Source organism: Schistocerca piceifrons, chromosome 2, assembly GCF_021461385.2.
Source record: "Schistocerca piceifrons isolate TAMUIC-IGC-003096 chromosome 2, iqSchPice1.1, whole genome shotgun sequence".
Lineage (NCBI taxonomy): Eukaryota > Metazoa > Arthropoda > Insecta > Orthoptera > Acrididae > Schistocerca > Schistocerca piceifrons.
In genome coordinates, this window is record NC_060139.1 from 162120611 (window position 1) to 162132532 (window position 11922).

General features: G+C 42.1%; 1 non-coding gene across 1 annotated transcript; it reads left to right on the top strand.

Moving 5' to 3' along the window:
- Positions 1-10143: 10143 nt before the first annotated feature.
- Trnap-cgg lies at positions 10144-10218 on the top strand. Its single transcript has one exon. It is a non-coding gene; the product is annotated as a tRNA-Pro (tRNA).
- Positions 10219-11922: the final 1704 nt, after the last annotated feature.

Genomic DNA, 11922 nt, shown 5'->3' on the forward strand with positions numbered 1-11922 from the left:
ATGAGGAAATTAGCTACAGGAATCACACCAACTGTTTTCCTTCGAAGAGATCGAGCTTCAACTAGAAATTGGGAACATAAAATGAGAGGTGTGTTCCAAGCTTAGGGTACTAGCGTGTGTACCTGACATGCCCACCGTTAACAGTGAATTACTGATTTGACGAAATTTGATGTTGTAGGAGCTTCTGGACAGAATCAGTTTTACACCATAATCGCTGTGTGTACGCGGTTCTTGATGGGGATACGAACCATGACACTGTAGCATTAATCAGCTTGTTTCCGCAAATGCTCTAAGGCCAGATTTGCTATAGCAAAAGTGTCTCATTTTAACTTCCATGTTGTTGTTGTTGTTGTTGCTGTTGTGGTCTTCAGTCCTGAGGCTGGTTTGATGCAGCTCTCCTTGCTACTCTATCCTGTGCAAGCTTCTTCATCTCCCAGTACTTACTGCAACCTACATCCCTCTGAATCTGCTTAGTGTATTCACCTCTCGGTCTCCCTCTACGATTTTTACCCTCAGCGCTGCCCTCCAATGCTAAATTTGTGATCCCTTGTTCCCTCAGAACATGTCCTACCAACCGGTCCCTTCTTCATGTCAAGCTGTGCCACAAACTCCTCTTCTCCTCAATTCTATTCAATACCACCTCCCTCATTAGTTACGTGATCTACCCATCTAATAGTCAGCATTCTTCTGTAGCACCACATTTCGAAAGCTTCTATTCTCTTCTTGTCTAAACTAGTTTTTGTCCACGTTTCACTTCCATACAAGGCTACGCTCCATACAAATACTCTCAGAAATAACTTGCTGACACTCAAATATGTACTCGATGTTAACAACTTTCTCCTCTACAGAAACGCTTTCCTTGCCATTGCGAGTCTACATTTTATATCCTCTCTACTTCGACCATCATCAGTTATTTTGCTCCCAAAATAGAAAAACTCATTTACCGCTTTACGTGCCTCATTTCGTAATCTGATTCCCTCAGGATCACACGACTTAGTTCGCCTACATTCCATTATCCTCGTTTTTCTTTTGTTGATGTTCATCTTATATTTTCCTTTCAGGACACTGTCCATTCCATTCAACTGCTCTTCCAAGTTCTTTGCTGACTCTGACAGAATTACAATGTCAGCGGCGAACGTCAAAGCTTTTATTTCTTCTCCATGGATTTTAATACCTACTCCGTATTTTTCTTCTGTTTCCTTTACTGCTTGCTCAATATACATTTGGGAGTGGCTACAACCCTGTCCCACTCCCTTCCCAACCGCTGCTTCCCTTTCTTGCCCCTCGACTATTATAACTGCCATCTGGTTTCTGCATAAATTGTAAATAGCCTTTCGTTCCCTGTATTTTACCCCTGCCATCTTTAGAATTTGAAAGAGAGTATTCCAGTCAACATTGTCAAAAGATTTCTCTAAGTCTGCAAATGCTAGAAGCGTATGTTTGCCTTTCCTTAATCTATTTTCTAAGATTCGTCGTAGGGGCAGTATTACCTTACATGTTCCAACATTTCTACGGAATTTAAACTGATCTTCCCCGAGGTGGGCGTCTACTAGTTTTTCCATTCGTCTGTAAAGAATTCGCGTTAGTATTTTGCAGCTGTGACCTATTAAACTGATAGTTCGGTAGTTTTCACGTCTGTCATCACCTGGTTTCTTTGGGATTGGAATTATTATATTCTTCTTGAAGTCTGAGGGTATTCCACCTGTCTCATACATCTTTCTCACCAGATGGTAGAGTTTTGTCAGGACTGGCTCTCCCAAGGCCGTCAATCGTTCTAATGGAATGTTGTCTACTCCTGGGGCCTTGTTTCGACTCAGGTCTTTCAGTGGTCTGTCAAACTCTTCAAGCAGTATCGTATCTCCCATTTCATCTTCATCTACATCGTCTTCCATTCCCGTAATATTGTCCTCAAGTACATCGCCCTAGTATAGACCCTCTATATATTCCTTCCACCTTTCTGCTTTCCCTTCTTTGCTTAGAACTGGGTTTCCATCTGAGCTCTTGATATTCTTACAAGTGGCTCTCTTCTCTTCAAAGGTCTCTTTAATTTCCCTGTAGGCAGTATCTACAGGGTGTTTCAAAAATGACCGGTATATTTGAAACGGCAATAAAAACTAAACGAGCGTACGGCAACCACAGAGGGCAACACGCAGCTAGTGCAGCAGGTGATCCAACAGCGACCTCGGGTTTCCGTTCGCCGTGTTGCAGCTGCGGTCCAAATGACGCCAACGTCCACGTATCGTCTCATGCGCCAGAGTTTACACCTCTATCCATACAAAATTCAAACGCGGCAACTCCTCAGCGCCGCTACCATTGCTGCACGAGAGACATTCGCTAACGATATAGTGCACGGGATTGATGACGACGATATGCATGTGGGCAGCATTTGGTTTACTGACGAAGCTTATTTTTACCTGGACGGCTTCGTCAATAAACAGAACTGGCGCATAAGGGGAACCGAAAAGCCCCATGTTGCAGTCCCATCGTCCCTGCATCCTAAAAAAGTACTGGTCTGGGCCGCCATTTCTTCCAAAGGAATCATTGGCCCATTTTTCAGATCCGAAACGATTACTGCATCACGCTATCTGGACATTCTTCGTGAATTTGTGGTGGTACAAACTGCCTTAGACGACACTGCGAACACCTTGTGGTTTATGCAAGATGGTGACCGGCCACATCGCACGGCCGACGTCTTTAATTTCCTGAATGAATATTTCGATGATCGTGTTATTGCTTTGGGCTATCCGAAACATACAGGAGGCGGCGTGGATTGGCCTCCCTATTCGCCAGACATGAACCCCTGTGACTTCTTTCTGTGGAGACACTTGAAAGACCAGGTGTACCGCCAGAATCGAGAAACAATTGAACAGCTGAAGCAGTACATCTCATCTGCATGTGAAGCCATTCCGCCAGACACGTTGTCAAAGGTTTCGGGTAATTTCATTCAGAGACTACGCCATATTATTGCTACGCATGGTGGATATGTGGAAAATATCGTACTATAGAGTTTCCCAGACCGCAGCGCCATCTGTTGTTGAAAATTGTAACTACTGCAATTTCGAAAGTTTGTCTGCCTGAAAATGTACTGTTGTCCCAAGCATATTGCAACAAACGGTGTATTTCTATCGCTGCTCGTTTAGTTTTTATTGCCTTTTCAAATATACCGGTCATTTTTGAAACACCCTGTATCTTACCCCTAGTGAGATAGGCCTCTACATCCTTACATTTGTCCTCTAGCTATCCCTGCTTAGCCATTTTTCACTTCTGTCGATCTCATTTTTGAGACGTTTGTATTCCTTTTTGCCTGCTTCACTTATTGCGTTTCTTTTATTTTCTCTTTTCATCAATTAAATTCAATATTTCTTCTGTTACCCAAGGATTTCTACTAGCCCTCATCTTTTTAACTACTTGATCCTCTGCTGCCTTCACTACTTCATCCCTCAAAGCTACCCATTCTTCTTCTAAGGTATTTCGTTCCCCCATTCCTGTCAATTGTTCACTTATGCTCCCCTGTAACTCTGTACGACCTCTGGATTAGTCAGTTTATCCAGGTCCCATCTGCTTAAATTTCCATCCTTTTGCTGTTTCTTCAGTTTAAATCTACAGTTCATAACCAATAGATTGTGGTCAGTGTCCACATCTGCCCTTGGAAATGTGTTACAATTTAAAACCTGGTTCCTAAATCTCTGTCTTACCATTATGTAATCTACCTTACACTTTCTAGTATCTCCAGGAATCTTCCATGTATACAACCTTCTTTTATGATTCTTGAACCAAGTGTTAGCTATGATAAAGTTATGCTCTGTACAAAATTCTGCCAGACAGCTTCCTATTTCATTTCTTACCCCCAATCCATATTCACCTACTATGTTTCCTTCTCCTCCCTTTTCCTACTCTCGAATTCCAGTCACTATTGAATTTTCGTCTCCCTTCACTACCTGAATAATTTTTTTATCTCATCATACATTTCATCAATTTCTTCATCATCTGCTGAGCTAGTTGGCATATAAACTTGTACAACTGTAGTAGGCATGATCTTCGTGTCTATCTTAGCCACAATAATGCGTTCACTATTCTGTTTGTAGTAGCTTACCGGCACTCCTATATTTTATTCATTATTAAATCTACTCCTGCATTACCCCTATTTGATTTTGTATTTATAACCCTGTATTCACCTGACCAATAGTCTTGTCCCTCCTGCCACTGAACTTCACTAATTCCCACTAAATCTTACTTTAACCTATTCATTTCACTTTTTAAATTTTCTAACCTACCTGCCCGGTTAAGGGATCTGTCATTCCACGCTCCGATCCGTAGCGCGCCAGATTTCTAAATTCGCTATTTCCTGAGAAGAACAAAACGGGACAATGAGAGTTTTAACTATATCATACACCTCTTAATTACCCATTCAGACACATCAAAGACAGACGGATCCGTCGAGTGCAAAGAGCCAAATGCCTTAAACAGCTCTTTTGCGTCTAGAAATCTCAGATGTTGAGGCTCAGTTCGGATGAAGCGACATTTGCTCCCATTTCCTAGTTGCCAACGTATTCAGCTCTAGGAGGTGTATAATGCCCGCAGCCTGAGACCGACCTTGTGGAAATTACGGCTGGTCACTAGATGTCTTTCTCTCTGGCCTTTCTTATCTCATTAAGTCTCTAAGTTGTTTGATGCGGTTGTCACAACTTCACGTCCTGTGTCGAATTCTTCATCTCAGCATGTCACTTGCACAGGACGTCCTAAATTGTACGTTGCAGACTTTGCAGTCTCTTTCTTCCCTATTCTTCTTGCACTCTAGGATCCCTTACGTGCCATAGAAATTATTGCCGGGTATCCTAAAGTATTGAAACGACCCCTTTGAACATTTTTACAAGACTGTGCTTAAACTGACACACAATATTTTTAGCGCAACGCAATCTGACTTTCAAAAATGCCTACAAAAGAATGGCCCTGACTAACATTAAACTATACCTTTCACAAATCACTTGCCTCACAAAAATCTTCGCTGCTCAAGCTACTGCAATACAGCGAGCGCCACTACTGCCAGCTAAATAAAAGATTCAAACTACTGAAGGCACTAACTACTGATAGGGATAGTTAGCAAATGAAAGATATTAATAGAGAACAAACAATGTATTTACCTTGATATCATCATATATAAATATAGCAGTTCATGACAAGTTACAAAACTCCGCCATCTCTCTCCCCACATCCACCACTGCTGGCGGCTCACCTCCAACTGCACAATGCTACGCGCTGTTCACAGCCAGCTGCCTAACACTACAATGGCGAGTATTACAACAATGCAAAGCAGCCACAGACTGCACACAGCACAGCCAGTGATTTTCATATTGAGCGCTACGTAACGTTGCCAATAAGAAAACATAATCAGCCTACTTACATAGCCCCCATGCTCCCCAAAAAAAATTTTTACAAATGGTGTTGTTCCATTGTGTCTAACTTTTCAAGCTTTTGTCCCATTTGTTGCATTAATTGTAATAACAATGCACTGGTGTCTGAAACATGTTCCTCAGTGCTTTTCGGCAGTGAAGTTGCACCGGCAACACTCACATTTTGACAAGCGGAAAATGTGTCTTGACTCATTTGAGAAAACGGTGAGAACCCAAAACCTGAGTCTACAGTATTTGCAATATTGTGTTCTGTCATTCCCGATTCCTGAGGCGAGCTGTTGCCGACCAATCGATCGATAACGCTTCCCTGTTCACTACCTGTTTCACTGTCTACACCATTGTTTGCCGCCCGCTCCATTTCCCTATGCGCAATTACCAAATTACTACTTTGAACATTAGTTAATTCATTACTCTGCGGCGCTAACACACTGCTTTCGTCTTCACTGTCATTTCTCAGTTTACTTTGGAGCCTAGTATTACGTTTTTCACACGCCATAACTGTCACAATATTTCACACAACAACACAGAAAAACACAATTTGATGATCAAAAATAAGAGAACACATTAACATAGCACTGAAAATAATATCTAGTTAATTGCAGCTGCGAAATACTTGGTGCAAATCTACATGCATACCACAACTGTTTTACTGTACAACAATGAAAGACTGCAACTACAAAGGAGATTTTCTCTACAATTACGCGCTAGCAATAAACAAAATCTACACTAATTACACAAACTACAACAAAAAATCAGAAGATTCCAGTGAGGTATCCTCGGCTAAGGGTCGACATATGAAACGTCCCCTTTGAACATTTTTACAAGACTGTGCTTAAAGTGACACACAATATTTTTAGCGCAACGCAATCTGACTTTCAAAAATGCCTACAAAAGAATGGCCCTGACTAACATTAAACTATACCTTTCACAAATCACTTACCTCACAAAAATCTTCGCTGCTCAAGCTACTGCAATACAGCGAGCGCCACTACTGCCAGCTAAATAAAAGATTCAAACTACTGAAGGCACTAACTACTGATAGGGATAGTTAGCAAATGAAAGATATTAATAGAGAACAAACAATGTATTTACCTTGATATCATCATATATAAATATAGCAGTTCATGACAAGTTACAAAACTCCGCCATCTCTCTCCCCACATCCACCACTGCTGGCGGCTCACCTCCAACTGCACAATGCTACGTGCTGTTCACAGCCAGCTGCCTAACACTACAATGGCGAGTATTACAACAATGCAAAGCAGCCACAGACTGCACACAGCACAGCCAGTGATTTTCATATTGAGCGCTACGTAACGTTGCCAATAAGAAAACATAAACAGCCTACTTACAGTATGCTCTATCATCCTATTCCTACTTTCTACTCTGTGTTTGCAGCTTATTCCTTCCTTCCTTCATTCTATCGACGACCTCCTAATTTCTTATGTACTGACTGTACTAGCACAGTATTATGATCAGGGTCCTAACAATGCATTGGACCATGGTCTGAGATGCAATGCATTATTAAGCCGGCATTGCTAAGGCTACAGAAATTCGTAAATATATAGCACAGTACGTATTCAAAGTTCCTGCTCGTAACAATAAGGTGACCTTCTAGCTCGGACGTGACATTAGATGACAACGAAAACATGTATGGCTTCAATAGGTTTGAGTTATGGCCAATTAGGAGAAGATTACATTACATCTAATTCTTAAAAGAAAGGTACCAGGCTTGGCGCAAGACATTGGTGGTAATGGAGCGGTGGGGGGAGAGAGAACGGGAGGGGAGGGGGCTTGGCATGATTGCCGGTAGTAGTACTGGTACTAAAAGCATTTTCCAAAGTGTCCCCTGTGAAAAAAAAGAAAATCACAGGATGTAAGATTGCTTAGTTCAGTATCTGGCACGGAAATACACAGCATCAAGAGGCCCCTGCGTCTTCTGTGATGCGTGATTCGGATAGATGATATGTAGGGACAGGATTGTTGGCGATAGAACCATTGAGCTGATGTAATCGATCAGGTAACCTGTCTGGCTAGGACACTACAATTGTTGGCGATAGAACCATTGAGCTGATGTAATCGATCAGGTAACCTGTCTGGCTAGGAAACTACAAAACCTATGTCCATCTCCGATAACCTGTTTCAGTTGTGTCACACAGAGCAGTGTGATCTAATTTACAGATAGGCAAAGACTGAGACTTTCCCATAATTAACTGACATGTGGGTGGCCACCCACCTTTCTAACGACTGGTAGAACTTGTAAGTAGGCTGTTTAGGTTTTCTTATTGGTAACGCCACGTAGTGCTCTGCATGAAAATCACTGGCTGTGCTGTGTGCAGTCTGTGGCTAGTTTGCATTTTTGTCTGCCATTGTAGTGTTGGGCAGCTGGATGTTAACAGCGCATAGCGTTGCGCAGTTGGAGGTGAGCCGCCAGCGGTGGTGGATGTGGGGAAGTGAGATGGCGGATTTTTGAGAGCAGATGACCTGGACATGTGTCCATCAGAGACAGTACACTTGTAAGACTGGATGCCGTGAACTGCTATATATATTATGGCTTTTGAACATTATTAAGGTAAATACATTGTTTGTCCTCTATGAAATTCTTTTATTTGATAACTATGCCTATCAGTAGTTAGTGCCTTCAGTAGTTTGAATCTTTTATTAAGCTGGCAGTAGTGGCGCTCACTGTATTGCAGTAGTTCGAGTAACGAAGATTTTTGTGAGGTAAGTGATTTGTGAAGGGTGTAGGTTAATGTTAGTCAGGGCCATTCTTTTGTAGGGATTACTGAAAGTAAGACTGCGTTGCGCTGAAAAATATTGTGTGTCAGTTTAGTGTTGATCAGAATAAGTATAGAGAGTAATGTCTGAGTACGTTCAGTTTTCCTCAGCTGTTTGAAAATCAAATAATGTAAGAGGTTTATCAGCAGAGTAATCCATTAATTTTTCTAAGAGGACGTTTCATACGGCGACCCTACCAGGATTCGAACCTGGAATCTTCTGATCCGCAGTCAGTTGTGAGCATTTTCAACCTATTTTTTCGAGGCAAGAAAATGCATTACAGAATCACGAAGCAGCCATAAAAGAACTGCAGACTATTGTTCATGAAAATCATGAGACCTAGCAAGATAAAATTGACTCAGTTGCATCTACCGATTTGGTTACACAACTTGCAAAAACTCGGGAAAACTTAAAGGACACAGTAGATACTCTGAAAATGGGTTCAGAAAGACACACGGAGGAAATTAGTTCATTATCAGAGAAAGTAGTTGAACTTTCAAATCAGCTAAGTAATTTATCTACGACGGTAGATGATAATCTGAACGACATAAAACCAGTAGTCTTTAATGACACAGAAGGGTGCGAACAAATTAGGAAATTCAAACAAAATCAGTAACAAATTAATACAAAACACCAAAGAGAAACCCAGGAAGTACAAGATCAGCTGACACAGGTAATACAAGAACTCTCGCGCTCCAATACGGGAAGAGGGACATAGAAATACAGAACAGCCACAAAATAATAACACGGGGTACTTCGGAAATTATGAAAGAAATTAGCAAGGTACACCGAATTTTGAGATTGGACCGCCGAAACGAAGTAATAATGACCAATATGCGACCCACCGACATGACGATTTTGACTATAAGCTGTTTATTACTACACGTAAATTCCAAACATTTAAGAATTACGGCAACGACATTTATCCACAAGCGTGGCTTCATCAATTCTCTCATTGTTTTCCTCCCAACTGGTCATTAGAGCACAGATTAGAATTTATGTGTGGCTATTTAGAGAATGAACCAGCTGTAAGAATGCGATCGGTCATTCACGATTGCCACAGTGAAGGAGAATTTTATCATGCCTTCCTCTCAGCATATTGGTCTCAAGCTACACAAGACCGAGTAAAACATAGCATCATAATGATGAAACACTTCGAACAATATGAATTTTCCAGTCTTGTGCAATATTTTGAAGAAATGAAACTTCCTGGCAGATTAAAACTGTGTGCCCGAACGAGGCTCGAACTCGGGACCTTTGCCTTTCACGGGCAAGTGCTCTACCAACTGAGCTACCGAAGCACGACTCACGCCCGGTACTCACAGCTGTACTTCTGCCAGTACCTCGTCTCCTACCCTCCAAACTTTACTGAAGCTCTCCTGCGAACCTTGCAGAACTAGCACTCCTGAAAGAAAGGATATAGCGGAGACATGGCTTAGCCACAGCCTGGGGGATGTTTCCAGAATGAGATTTTCACTCTGCAGCGGAGTGTGCGCTGATATGAAACTTCCTGGCAGATTAAAACTGTGTGCCCGACCGAGACTCGAACTCGGGACCTTTGCCTATCGCGGGCAAGTGCTCTACCAACTGAGCTACCGAAGCACGACTCACGCCCGGTACTCACAGCTTTACTTCTGCCAGTACCTCGTCTCCTACCTTCCAAACTTTACAGAAGCTCTGCTTGCCCGCGAAAGGCAAAGGCCCCGAGTTCGAGTCTCGGTCGGGCACACAGTTTTAATCTGCCAGGAAGTTTCATATCAGCGCACACTCCGCTGCAGAGTGAAAATCTCATTCTGGAAACATCCCCCAGGCTGTGGCTAAGCCATGTCTCCGCTATATCCTTTCTTTCAGGAGTGCTAGTTCTGCAAGGTTCGCAGGAGAGATTCTGTAAAGTTTGGAAGGTAGGAGACGAGGTACTGGCAGAAGTAAAGCTGTGAGTACCAGCCGTGAGTCGTGCTTCGGTAGCTCAGTTGGTAGAGCACTTGCCCTCGGAAGACAAAGGTCCCGAGTTCGAGTCTCGGTCGGGCACACAGTTTTAATCTGCCAGGAAGATTCATATCAGCGCACACTCCGCTGCAGAGTGAAAATCTCATTCTGGAAATTTTGAAGAAATGTTGCACAAGAATCAGTACCTGTCAAACCCATACAGCCCCTCAGAACTCATCCGCATTTGCTTAATCAAATTACCTGAACATCTACGACATATTATTTTGGCAGGGCGTTGCAAAGACGACACTGAAGCTTTTCAGGAACTCTTACAAGAATTAGAAATTGACACTTACAATCGCAGAACGCGAAAACAGGAAGACTACAATTATAGGTCACATCCGTCGCAATTCCACGATGGAAGAAATAATAACTGGACACGACAAGGCTATTCTCACACAAATAGTGACCAAAACAGACTCCACCCGTATGACAGCCATTGGCAGAGTAGTAATAATTACAGGGAAAGATCACCGCTCCACGGTAGTGACTATCACAGAGACAATAAGAGAAACAGACAATATGGGAACCAAAATAATTATTAACAAGGGAGACAGAATAACTTAAGGTGCAACAGTCCAGTGCGCAGTTACGATTCAGGGAGAAATTCTCCACCACGTGACCGACAAGAAAGAAACTATGGAATCTACCGACATGACGACAGACGATACGACCGTAACGCCAGACCTGAATTACATCAGAAATGGCGGTATTCAAACAGGGCAGGGCCCTCTGGACAAGGTGAATTTGTAGAAGATAGGTCTCCAAATCCCAATAATGACGCGCGCCAACAAAGGCACAATAGGCAGTGACTCATACCGCTGGCAGCCACAAAACGTATTTATGAAACGTTCCTTTAGAAAAATTAATGAATTACTGTGCTGATAAACCTCTTACATTATTTGATTTTCAAACAGCTGAGAAAAACTGAACTTACTCAGACGTTACTCTCTTTACTTATTCTGATCAACACTAAACTGACACACAATATATTTTAGCGCAATGCAGACTGACTTTCAATAATCCCTACAAAAGAGTAGCCCTGACTAATGTTAACCTATACCTTTCGCAAATCACTTACCTCACAAAAATCTTCGTTACTCGAACTACTGCAATACAGCGAGCGCCACTACTGCCAGATCAATAAAAGATTCAAACTACTGAAGGCACTAACTACTGATAGGCATAGTTAGCAACTGAAAGATTTTCATAGAGAACAGACAATGTATTTACCTTAATAGTGTTCAAAAGTCATAATATATATAGCAGTTCATGACATCCAGTCTTACAAATGTACTGTCTCTGATGGACACATGTCCAGATCATCCGCTCTCAAAAATCCGCCATCACAGTTCCCCACATCCACCATTGCTGGCGGCTCACCTCCAACTGCACAACGCTACGCGCTGTTAACATCCAGCTGCCCAACACTACAATGATTGCTATAATCTGTAACATCTGAGGGTATAATTACATTAATCCTCAGGGGGTACACGCCTACATTGTGTACAATGTGTCTGGTAAGCCCAAGGAGCCCTAGCTAGTGTGGTATCTGCTTATAAAACTTTACACATCGGTACCATATTTCTCTAACACATAAATCACACAGCCATCTGACCATTTAACTGAGAGACAAACATTTTTTTTTACTACCATCAGTGACACATGTTTACACAATTACACAGTTGGATAACTTCACACTTATGAAACGGTATTTTGTCTGTACTTTCTGAACTGTTCATATTTT